Here is a 12,824-nt window from a genome sequence, read left to right as displayed (position 1 = left end):
TTATGGAACTTGCCTAGTACATTGTACAAGCCATATGGCAGATTGGCGTTTCTATGGCAACGGTTCATTTAATGGAATAGCCCAATCTGTCAAATCGCCTATGACGTAATAAGCATAGGCCGCACACTCTACTTGATCATTGCTATAGCAGAAGCATAACCTGGGTCATGAATAATAGTACATTATGCAACGAGCCTATAATGGTAGTAATTAAGACGCGAGTATGTTTGTTTATGAAACGAGCGCAGGCTCGTTTCATAATTTTCATACGAGCGTCTTAATTACCATTATAGGCAAGTTTCATACGACTTTTTATGCTCGACCATATTTCTAACTTGAAATTATTCATAAGTAATCATGTTATTCTTATCTGACTGAGGATCGGAACTGATCTTGTGCAATATCTCGTAAATTGTGAGATGTCCGCAGACGCGAAAGTATTTATTTTTTCCGAGAAACAAATGTCCACATTGACCTTGATATAATCTAGAGAGTAAAATAAACAATCTTGATATAACCTTGAAATTGAATTAGACATTGAAAAACGAGATGACAAATTGAATTTATTTGAATATTATTTACAATTAACGCTAATTATTATAGTAACAGAACTGACTTTATTTCAAATATAGGTGATTTATTGTGCAATTGTAGAAATGAATTTGCGGGAATGTGCTTTGTGAAAGGCTGGAAGACGACGGTGAATTGATGTTAATTTGTGTGTTGTTTTTTTCGACTGAGTTTAATATTGTATTTGAGATTTCAATTTTATTTTGGATCGATTCTTCAACATAACCTTCTGCGACAGTATTGGATTTCCAGCCTCCGTGACGTTTCGCTAGTTGTCTTTCGATTGCATATCTGAGAATAATCGATACTTGTGCTTTCATATTGCTACAATGGTATTTTCTGATTGGTGGAACACCTGAACTTTATTGAATAGGTGTACTTTAATGAGGTCCATTAAAGGGCTGCTACCAGGTGTATAATTACTACATTTCGGCATGGTCGAGCATGAACAAATTTTTAATGAAGCTCCCAACTAACAAATGTAATGCGGGTAGCATCGACGCAACTCCCTTAAGGGGCAGTGTTGATATCTTTATTACAATTTTTCGCGAGTGCTAAGCGGAAAAACGTTCCGCGTTAAAAATTATAGTCAGTACTCATTTAATTTTCAACATGATAAAGGAACTGAATTGTTGTAATATGCTTCAGACGTAAACTGAAAAAGTGCATGCCATCTTCGTGACAATTTTTTTTTTCCTCTGGTCACTGAATGGCACTGGTAACGGAAAAATATCGATGTCCTGGACGGGATTTGAAATCAAAACCTTGACTACGGCACAGTATTAAAGCTACGTTTTAGCCTGTGTTCACACCACAGCTACTAGAGTTATACGTTAGTCGAGCAAATGATCGGAGACTGGAATGAAAGCGAAAGATATTAGCAGTTAACTTGTATCGTGATCCTGGTAACTCGTCTGCAAGCTCCGGGCAAAGTAAAGCGGATCACTTTCTCCAGATCGGAGCCTGCAATTATCTGTCCAATTCGCCTCTAAGAACATCCAGATTATCAATACGGAAATTGTTTACCAACATAACAAGTGTTAATAGCATATCTAGAGGAGACAGTTCTCGTTCCAATCAATTTATTCCCTTGTTCACTGGGTCTAAAAGTGATGAGAAGGTAATTGACCATTAATTAATAAAACAAGGATAATAATGAATACTATTTACTTACATTATTTCATTCGTATTTGAAAAAGAAGAATAATAGGCCTAGCAATATGCGTTACAAGAGCAGTATGTTGAAGTTTTCATGTTCGAGGAAAAGTTTGAAAAAGCAAAACGTAGTTGAGTTTTTTTAATTTCCGAGAATTGAAAGAAAACATACCGCTCGTGTATCGTACATTATTTTGTGCGAAGATCGTTTATTACAATACATACCTGAAAGAGGAATTTCTAATTAGTTGCAATGAAATCTCCATTTTGGTTTCTGTTCAATGACGGCAAATTTGCAAAACAAAAATATCTATATTCAACATTGTTGCTTTAAAATGTTTTCTGTGTTTACTACTCCAGCAGGCCGTGATATACGTCTGTCTTTTTTCCCCCAGTCTATAAATGCGAACTTAAAACAAACGGTAAGGTTATGTAATGATTTATTTTTCATTTTAATATTTTAACAATATTATTTATACAACATATTGCAGTAATAACATCGGCAAGTTGGTTGATTTTTTCACGGCTTCCTTAATGTTACTTGCATCACGAATGCAGTAACTTTAGTGAAGTTGTATAGTTTACTTAATTTTTTAAAATATTTAAAAACAATAATTAACAGTGCAATTTAGGTGAAATTGCAGTGGTAAGTTTCCAATTTATAATTATTACTATGTTAAACGTCTCTAAAAATAATATGTTAAAAGCTTAAAGCAGTAAAATCAATATGTCACTTAAGCGGTAAGAAGAGAGAAATTGTTATGTGTGTTAGGTTGGGAATATTGAATGTGGAATTTTAGACTTTCCGCGGATTGGTTTTGTGCGGAAACCAAGCAAATACGCACAATCTCGCACAAAAATACATGTCTATAAATACAAGTAGAGGTATCTAGTGTTTACCACTCTAACTATTCATAAATGAAATAACGGAGTAATTGTTGTTATAAACAGTGAAATGCAAAATAATGAAAATTTAATTAAATGTATAATTATGTAGCGACTTTCCAAGAAAGTAAATTTATTGAGTGTACCTGATGCCGAGGAAATTGATGCTAGTTGATTATTTTTTAATTTATTCAAACTTCCAGTGCGTTATAACATTCCTCATTGATTTGTGGAAACAATTGCGAATCATCAATGACAAGACAAATCTGACGATACGAAACCGATATTATTGCACTGATAGATGGCTCTGATATGTTGAAATTCAACGGATTCTTACACTCTATTGGTGGATTGCTACATGAGCGAAGTAGTCTATATAAATCATCTTTTTATCTTCGTATCTATTTCAATTATTTGAATAGCCACGAACCTGCTGAATTCGTCGTAAATATTTCATTTTCACAGCCAGCTAATAAAATAAGAGAGCTTAATGCAATTAATACAAATATCTATACTAATAATAAATCTGTAGCCAAACTTTTTCTGGTAATTTTCGATTTTCCAGAAATAATTGGTGTTAACATGTATAATTAACCATCCTGAAACCGAAAATCGCTTTTTTGAAATTTTTGTTTGTATGTCTGTCTGTCTGGATGTTTGTTACCTTTTCACGCGATAATGGCTGAACCGATTTCGATGAAAATTGGAATATGAATGAAGTTCGTTGTAACTTAGATTTTAGGCTATATGGCATTCAAAATACTTTATTTAAAAGGGGGTTATAAGGGGGCCTGAATTAAATAAATCGAAATATCTAGCTTATTATTGATTTTTGTGAAAAATGTTACATAACAAAAGTTTCTTTAAAAATAATTTGCGATAAGTTTTATTTCTTGAAAAAGTTTGATAGGACTGATATTTAATGAGATAAATGAGTTTTAAAATTAAAATAACGCCATCTAAGGCGGTGCAATGAAATAAGAAAAAATGACTTCGTCTATAAGGGACCTTGGACAACAACAATCAAAAGCTATGAAACATAGCCTACAGCGAATGTTTCTGTGTTTGTATGAAGTAATATCAGAAGCTAAATTAATCGATATGTATAATTAATTATTATTTCACCATTGGAAAGTGTAGTTTCTCTAGATGGACATAATGCTATAATGTTATTACAGTAACGTCTGAGTAAATCGAGGACAGGTAAGATTAAAATAGCTTCTTATGCACAGAAAATTTGATAGGCTATTTTGTACATTCGTTTTCTGTATTTCTTAAAATAATATTTATGTACACTCATTTTAATCTCAGAGAATTAACGAACAACGAGAGTGTATTGATTTAGTATGCAGTAATAGTACGTTAGCTTAGCAACCCATTATTTTACAATTCGAATTTTAACTATGCTCAACTGAATCGTGTTAAAATACATAAAATATATATGCAATAAATACAGTGCAAAAAAATTGGGTAATGAGCGAAGCAGATTATCTTGCGCTGTTGTAAAAGTTGTTCCCTGGATCAAACGTCCTATTTTAATTATGTAATTACTTTATATTTATTTCTAACAGGTGCAGCGGAGCGCACGGGTACGGCTAGTATCAAATAAAAAACTAATATTAATAAAACATTAATTTTCTTGTCAGTTAATATTATTAGCTGTTTACTACATTCACATCTGTTGATCAGAAGCAACAATGATTTCTGTTACATGAAAAATAATAAGAAAAATAATTTAATGAAAGCAAAATCGATATTACTGTATGTGAAAGTGTAAAGAGCGTGCGAAATTCAAGATTCTTAATGTAATATTATACGTATTTTATATTCCATATTTTCAGCTCATTGATGTGAGACGAATTACTCTACGTTAATTACGTTATTTTACGTTACACTAATTTGTATATCGAGGGGCGATCTTTAATATAAATATATAAAGGAGTAAATAAATAAATAAATAAATAAATAAAGCAAATGAAGTTCTATTTTGCATAAACATAATATATAACACAGCCTTTCACAAAGCACATTCCCGCAAATTCATTTCACCAATTGCACAATAAATCACCTATATTTGAAATAAAGTCAGTTCTGTTACTATAATAATTAGCGTTAATTGTAAATAATATTCAAATAAATTCAATTTGTCATCTCGTTTTTCAATGTCTAATTCAATTTCAAGGTTATATCAAGATTGTTTATTTTACTCTGTAGATTATATTAAGGTCAATGTGGACATTTGTTTCTCGGAAAAAAATCAATACTTTCGCGTCTGCGCACATCTCACAATTTACGAGATATTGCACAAGATCAGTTCCGATCCTCAGTCAGATAAGAATAACAGGATTACTTATGAATAATTTCAAGTTAGAATAGCTCGTAGAGTAGCTGCTTTTTCATTTATATCGATTCTCATTAAAAAGACTGAAGTTAGAGTTTCTGTACATCTATAGAAATGAAGGTACATATTCCACTCTAAATCTACTACCTCCATGGCATAATCTAATAACTACGAATAAACATAATACCGTTGGAGGTAAGTAGATAGGTAGAATAGGTAGGTCCACGTTTAGCGATTATTTTAAACACTGAATGCGCTATTACAGTTGATAAGAAGACGCGACAACGGTGCACTGGTGAAGTCTGAATGGTAGGAAACGCCAAGTAATTGTAATAGAAAGGCTCCCACACAATCATTTTGTACAACAGAAATTTGACAAATCGCATACTAGCCCTTTCAGTTACAAGTCATAATCTAATTAACTGATATGATTTGACTCTTCAAATGGTCGTTAATTTAAAGACCTACCAGTTTCCCTTTCTCTTATGTACCGGGTATTATTATTATTATTATTATTTAATTGGTTTATTTTTGTTTTATCAGCTGCGATGGTTATTTATCGCCTAAATGAAATTAAGATGATAATGTCAGCAAAATGAGTCCAGCATTTGCTCTTAATGGGTTGAGGGAAACCTCTGGAAAAAATCATCACATAGATAACTTGTCTCAACCAGAATTTGAGTCCGGGACTTCTCGTTTCACGGTCAGACATGTTAACTGTTACTCTACAAAGATGAACTAATTATTATTATTATTATTATTATTATTTAATTGATATTACTATTTTAGTATTATTTTTGTAACTATTATTATTATTATTATTATTATTATTATTATTATTAAATTTATATTACTATTTTAGTATTATTTTTGTAACTATTATTATTATTATTATTATTATTATTATTATTATCAAAATTATTATTAATGTCTGTAAAATTTATTTAGGCTCTATTGGACTATACCCGAGCACGAGCACATACTCATTTCGGGTAACTATCATACCATTCAAATGGAAATTGTGAACAAATTGAATTTATTATTCATCACCACCTTAATCACTATCAAAGTATTAATAAAATTGAAATTAGTTAAAATGAACACAGGCTATTTATTGTAACATATGGCAACAGAAACAGAATCATAGCAATAATCTACAGCCTACTGATATAGGCCTACCCAAAATCCTACACACGGGATATGACAGTTTAAGCGTGTATAAATAAAACAAAAGGAAAATTGTCCTGAGTTTCTTTTCTTTCGTGTTCATAATAATAATAATAATAATAATAATGAAAATGTGATCTAAAACGAGACACTAAAACTCTTAACACTCAGTGCTTCTGTTAAATAAAACAATAACTTTACTTTTAATTCAGTTCAAAATAAACTCTCTTTGCTGAAAATATTTCAGAGACTGAATGTCGATGTTTATACACTGTCAATGTAGACAACTCGATACAAATAAAGAATCGAATGCCAACAATGGAACATAGATGTAGAACTTAAACTGAGAGGTATTCGGTTCGGCATCGGATTTGGAATTCGGTGTGGCTTAGTGGATAAAGCGTCAGCACATAGAGCTGAAAATCCGGTTTTCGAGTTCCGGTGCCGGAGAGAATTTTCCTCCGTTCTACCAATTCTACTCTCATCATAGAACGTCTTTATACTCATCTTCCTATACTGTAGAAATACCTCGCCTCTGGAATTCGTTACCTAATGACGTCAGTGACTGCCGGACTTTATCACAATTCAAAATTAAATTGGAAAATTTTATCTTACTTAATGTTTTTTAGGTATTGCTAGAAGTATTGATTTGTGTTTTTTTTTTCTTTTTCTTTTTTAATCTAGATTAAAATTGCAAGTTCCTTGTTTATGTTAGTTAATTAGTTAGGATAGAATTAATTATGATACTTAATCACTCATTTAAAGTTTGTGTGACTGCAACCTGTGTATATTTTTGTATGGCTTTACTTTGTTTATAGTGTTTCTCTCTCTCTCTCTCTCTCTCTCTCTCTCTCTCTCTTTATTTTTTGTGTAGCTTTACTTTGTATATATAGTGTATTTTTTTCTGTTTATTTCTATTATTGTATTTGTATTCCTGGTGTTGTGGAAGAGAAGGCCTGATGGCCTTAACTACACCAGAATAAATAAATAAATAAATAAATAAATTCTTCACCATAATGGTAATGCAGAATTCCTGCACGGAGATATCATATGTACTTCAGTACATCACAATAATAAAATGGAATACGTGCTGGAATGGAAATTGAAAATCTTAAATGATTTAATTTGTGGTAGGTAGAAACACGAAAACGTCTTGCTGTTGCAATAAATTCCTTTATATCTCACAATTGAATTTGTTACACGCTTTAGTTTCATCGGAAGAGAAGCGACAACATAAAGATTTTGTTACATTATTCTATTCGATAAAAATAAATGAATTAACTGTTATGATAAATTTATAACATGAGAAATTAATCTAACATTCGAAAATGGCACAAAAAACGCGTAGTCGAAGTGTAAGGTTCTTAAACAACGACTTACAGATACACCAACAATAATTTAAGAGAAAAAAGATGGCATTCCATCAAAAGCCGGACACATTATATAACATAACAGAAAATTCGTAGAAAATACACATGTATCTAAACACGTGAAAATCGTCGTAAATGGATGGCAAAGAGAAGCCTGCTGCAAGAACAAAAGCAGTAGGCTTTTTCTTCTGATAGACGAAGTGTAACTATTAGCAGTAATTAAATGCTATGAAATCTCACCCTGTGTATTCTGCTGGTGCGCTCGTAGATGCCTCACAGCATGTCGCACTCACTACTGATTGCCCTTCCTCACCACTCGAAGACCGCAGCGAAACTGGAGCGCTACCTCTCACTTTCCGTCCATACCCTTTCCCTCTCGGCGCGGCTACTCTTTTCGCCTCGTTTATCTTCACATTTCGTGTTCCCTTCTCAATGAGTAGCTGCGGTGGGATATGTAAGCATTTGGTCCAGCTTTTCATCCCCGGTTAATGACTGTAAATTCTATTGAGACATTATTCACGTGTTGAGAAAGAGAAGTTCTTCTCGCAAGAGTAATTGGTAATGCAAATCATACATCATAGTTTAGGATAGTTTTAACATGGTGGAAAACGAGTGAATTAAAAAAAATAGCTTTAAAATACAGACGTGAATATGTTAGGAGAAAATCCACAAACGATTAGGGAAAACACGGAATTTTACTTGAAGCAAGTTAAGAGATAGGTTTGGAAGTAAATCCCGAAAAGACAAAGTACCGTCAACGCGGGCTACTTTTACCCTTAAGGTGTTACTTAAACCCAGAAGAAAAAAATGTTTTCGTCGATGTAAAATAACAGTTTGGTGTCGAAAGTTGTGGTCTTTTTTCTCTGCAAACTTTCATCTGTACAAATATTTTCACCTAAGTTACTCCAATGGTAAGTAAACATTTTTTTTCTTCTGGATTCAAGTAACACCTTAAGGGTCCAAGTAGCCCGCATTGACGGTATATGATTATGTCTCGTGACCAGAATATTGTACGAAATGGAAATATAAAAACTGGAAATTTATCCTTTGAAGAGGTGGAAAAATTCAAATACCTAGGAGCAACAGTAACAAATATAAATGATACTCGGGAGGAAATTAAACACAGAATAAATATGGGAAATGTCTGTTATTATTCAGTTGAGAAGCTTTTATCATCCAGTCTGCTGTCAAAAAATCTTAAAGTTAGAATTTATAAAACAGTTATATTACCGGTTGTTCTTTATGGTTGTGAAACTTGGACTCTCACTTTGAGAGAGGAACATAGGTTAAGGGTGTTTGATAATAAGGTGCTTAGGGAAATATTTGGGGCTAAAAGGGATGAAGTTACAGGAGAATGGAGAAAGTTACACAACACAGAACTGCACGCATTGTATTCTTCACCTGACATAATTAGGAACATTAAATCCAGACGTTTGAGATGGGCAGGGCATGTAGCACGTATGGGCGAATCCAGAAATGCATATAGAGTGTTAGTTGGGAGGCCGGAGGGAAAAAGACCTTTAGAAATGCCGAGACGTAGATGGGAAGATAATATTAAAATGGATTTGAGGGAGGTGGGATATGATGATAGAGAATGGATTAATCTTGCTCAGGATAGGGACCAATGGTACAATTTCCTTTTCCCAAATAGCGAGTACAAGCTTATAAATTTCGCTAGATAATGCGCTTCCATCCTCTTGTATTAATTCTGTTAGAATTTGATCGATACCTGGAGACTTGTACATTTTCAGATTTTCTATCGCAATTTCAACTTCACAAAGTGTGGGTTCGGGCATAAATGGCTCAGCAGTTCGTATTTGAATTTCGTCCCGATCATTTCTATTTGGCCATTTAGTAGTTGCCCAAAATAGTTCTTCCATCTTTTCAGGATTGAATGAGAGTCTGCAAGCAAGTGACCATTCTCATTCTTGATCACATTTACCCTTGCCTGACATCCGTTCTTAAATTCCTTTATCCTCTTATATAAATGTCGAATGTTTTTATCCTTACTATTATCACAGTCTAGTATATACAGTCGCGAAGCTCAATACGTAGTAAATATGCAAACATTAGGTAGTTGCTCACCACTAGGATCGCTAATATCGCCTCATTACAGGCAATGCAAAATAATACCGTCACAGTCTATTGTTTCTAGCACCCTCAAAACTCAAGCTTCGTGACTGTATATAGTAGACTGTGCTATTATTTTCACCTCATTCAGTTTTTCCTTCAAGTAATATCTCTTGTTATTCCTAAGTGTGCGATTTGCTTCCCATCTTTCATTGAAATAATTATCTTTATTCGCCTCAACTGGATCCTGTAAGAATTTCAATTTTGCCCGTTTCGTTCTTTCTACTACCGTGCAACAATCTTCATCAAACCACGGTTTCTTTTTCTTAGTATTAATAATAATAATAATAATAATAATAATAATAATAAAAACATATCAATAATAATATATTAATAATTACATTCAATTTACAATAAAACAAAACAATAACAAAACATAACATCGGAAAAACAGTTAACGCACGAACATGGTTGTCAACCTACCATTTACTACAGTAGCTACTAGTTTATTCAAGTTATGACATCTTTATATGTCACTGTGTACAAGTATGAAACCTAAGAACGAATATTGGAGAAAGCGACTTTTGACCCACCTTGTATATTACATATATTTTAACGCCCATTTATGCTCTTGTCAGCTGCTGCGACGCTATTTTTATTTAGCTTTGGTAAACAAGGTTTTCAAGGGGAAGGATTATTAATAAAACTAATAAGTTTTAAAAAATGCTTTCAAATAATTTTGATAAGTGAAAAATATATTACATAAAACTTAATGTTCATTTATGGCCTTAGCAGCTGTTGTGTCGTCATTTTTGAAGTTCTAGTGCACAGGGTTTTCAATGACATTAAACTTTGATTGCAATTGCCTGTAAATTTAATTGTTTGCTTTATTTCATACATAAAGTTATATATCTTAGGATCTATTAATGCTGCTTGCATATTTGGAACACACATCCTTTCACTATTGCGAAACCTTTCATTGTTATAAAAATGTATTATTTTGTTGCGTTCGAAAAATATCCCTTTATATTTATATAAAAGTACCTCCAATTCATTCTTAAAATGTAATTGTTTATCTTAAAATTTTGAAAGCCAATATCACAATTATGCCCCAGACATTTTAAAGAATGTACTTTTAGAAGTAAAATGTCAGAAATTGAATTTATTTAAAAAAATGGCTGAAGTATATTTATTTCAGTGAGTAACTGTATACTAGTATTTTAATGTAGGCCCCAAAAAAAATGAATCTAAGTTGTTGTTGTAGCAATGATATTTATACATAGAAGATTTAAATGAGCATCAATTAGGAAATAAATTTTAAATTATACCGTCCTCTCCCCTTAAATTGATTCTACGCCCTTAATTATTAAAAGTGGAAATCATATGATTTAATCGAAAAGTCGACCTGGTTGGCGAGTTGGTATAGCGCTGGCCTTCTATGCCCAAGGTTGCGGGTTCGATCCCGGGCCAGGTCGATGGCATTTAAGTGTGCTTAAATGCGACATGCTCATGCTACTGGCATGTAAAAGAAATCCTGCAGGACAAAATTCCGGCACATCTGGCGATGCTGATATAACCTCTGCAGTTGAGAGTGTCGTTAAATAAAACATAACATTTTTTTTAATCGAAAATCTCTGAATTATTATTAATAATAATAATAATAATAATAATAATAATAATAATAATAATAATAATAATAATATAGTTACTTTTGTGATATCATAGCACATATGAGGAGAGTTGCTAGCTGTGTTCCAATGGGAATGGAGGAAAGAAATTGGTTATAAGCATTGCCAATCTGACAGTAATTTTCAACACCAAAATACGGTACCCATTATTCAATTTACAGAATTTGTCGGTTTTATAACATTGATATTATTATTATTATTATTATTATTATTATTATTATTATTATTATTATTATTATTATCGGCCTCATCTCGTCATCTCCAATTCCATCAATACCAAATAACTCAGTAGTTGAGAGCATCGTCAAAAAATCAAGTACAAAAAGCACTATATAAATATGAAAAAATACAACACATAGTCGCCCTCGGTAACGTAGTTGGTATAGCGCTGGCCTTCTATGCTTGAGGTTGCGGGTTCGATCCTGGCCGTGGTCGATGGCATTTAAGTGTGTTTAAATGCGACAGGCTCATGTCAGTTGATTTATTGGCATGTAAAAGAACTCCTGAAGGACAAAATTCCGGCACACTGGCGATGCTGATATAACCTCGGCAGTTGCGAGCGTCGTTAAATAAACCATAATTTAAATTTAAATTTACAACACATGCGAAATGTATCAGAGACAACACAAAGATAACAATGAAGATACTGAAGATGTGATATACTGTAGCATACAAAACACAATATAAAAAAGTGAGCAACATACAACATAAATACGTCCCATCCTATAATACAATAATTAATATAATTAATACAAATTTAAGGATGACTGTGGTTGTATACAACAAAGAGTAAGATATTAGTTTAAACTAAAATATAATTAATATTTAAAGCGTGCATTTCCAGAATGCTGTAAGTGCCAATTTGTAAAGTTTACAATAAGAACAAAAGTAGTTTCATACAGTACATACAACGTTGTGACTTGCACAACCTGAAAGCGCACTACATAATTATTTGGAGCAGCACTTTCTTCATAATCTTTCGTAATATTGTCAAACAGGGCACCTACAACAGATATATGTGAAAAAATAGATTCTCCCGGTTTCGGCACTTACAACATTATGGAAATGCACGCTTCATTTATTGATAGAAATGAAAATAACAAAACTTGTTGTAACAGTTTTTATTTTTTCCTTTAGTATATGGCTTTCATATCATGCATAATGCTTGAAGATAGTACATAAAATATCCTGCTTTAGGATGATTTTGCACTATGATTTGTATGTAATATTGCTATCTTTTTAATGCTATAAAAATCAATGAGAATAGGAGAAAATAATTTTAATGACCCAAAAAATGAAAAAAAAAAAAAAAATTGTCGGACAAAAATGGCAAAATGCAATTTACACATTACATATTTTATTTTGTTATAACATAAAATTAATTACTGCATTAAAGAGCATCGTTTTAAAGATTAAAGAAAAATAATGACATTTCCTTAACATCTGTCCCCTAATTATGAATTGAAGCATCGGCTGGAACAACATTTTCATTTGGCGTGTTTCCTTGTAATAATGTTGTATGTAATGTTACCTTGCTATACTCTTTGGCTTGCAACTGTCCATCAATGCAGTACGTGA

General features: G+C 32.4%; 1 protein-coding gene across 4 annotated transcripts in view; it reads right to left on the bottom strand.

Moving 5' to 3' along the window:
- The window catches only part of LOC138695008 (mucin-2-like), a 195,364-nt gene extending 187,481 nt beyond the window's left edge, over positions 1-7,883 (bottom strand). For all 4 annotated transcript variants that reach the window (XM_069819289.1, XM_069819291.1, XM_069819293.1 and 1 more), the window contains exon 1: positions 7,729-7,883. The gene's annotated coding sequence lies outside the window, so the exon portion shown is untranslated. The remainder of the gene's footprint in view (positions 1-7,728) is intronic.
- Positions 7,884-12,824: the final 4,941 nt, after the last annotated feature.

Source organism: Periplaneta americana, chromosome 2 (genome assembly GCF_040183065.1).
Source record: "Periplaneta americana isolate PAMFEO1 chromosome 2, P.americana_PAMFEO1_priV1, whole genome shotgun sequence".
In the NCBI taxonomy this organism is placed as follows: Eukaryota; Metazoa; Arthropoda; class Insecta; order Blattodea; family Blattidae; genus Periplaneta; species Periplaneta americana.
Note: the sequence above shows the minus strand (reverse complement) of the source record. Positions and strands in the feature narration are given on the sequence as shown.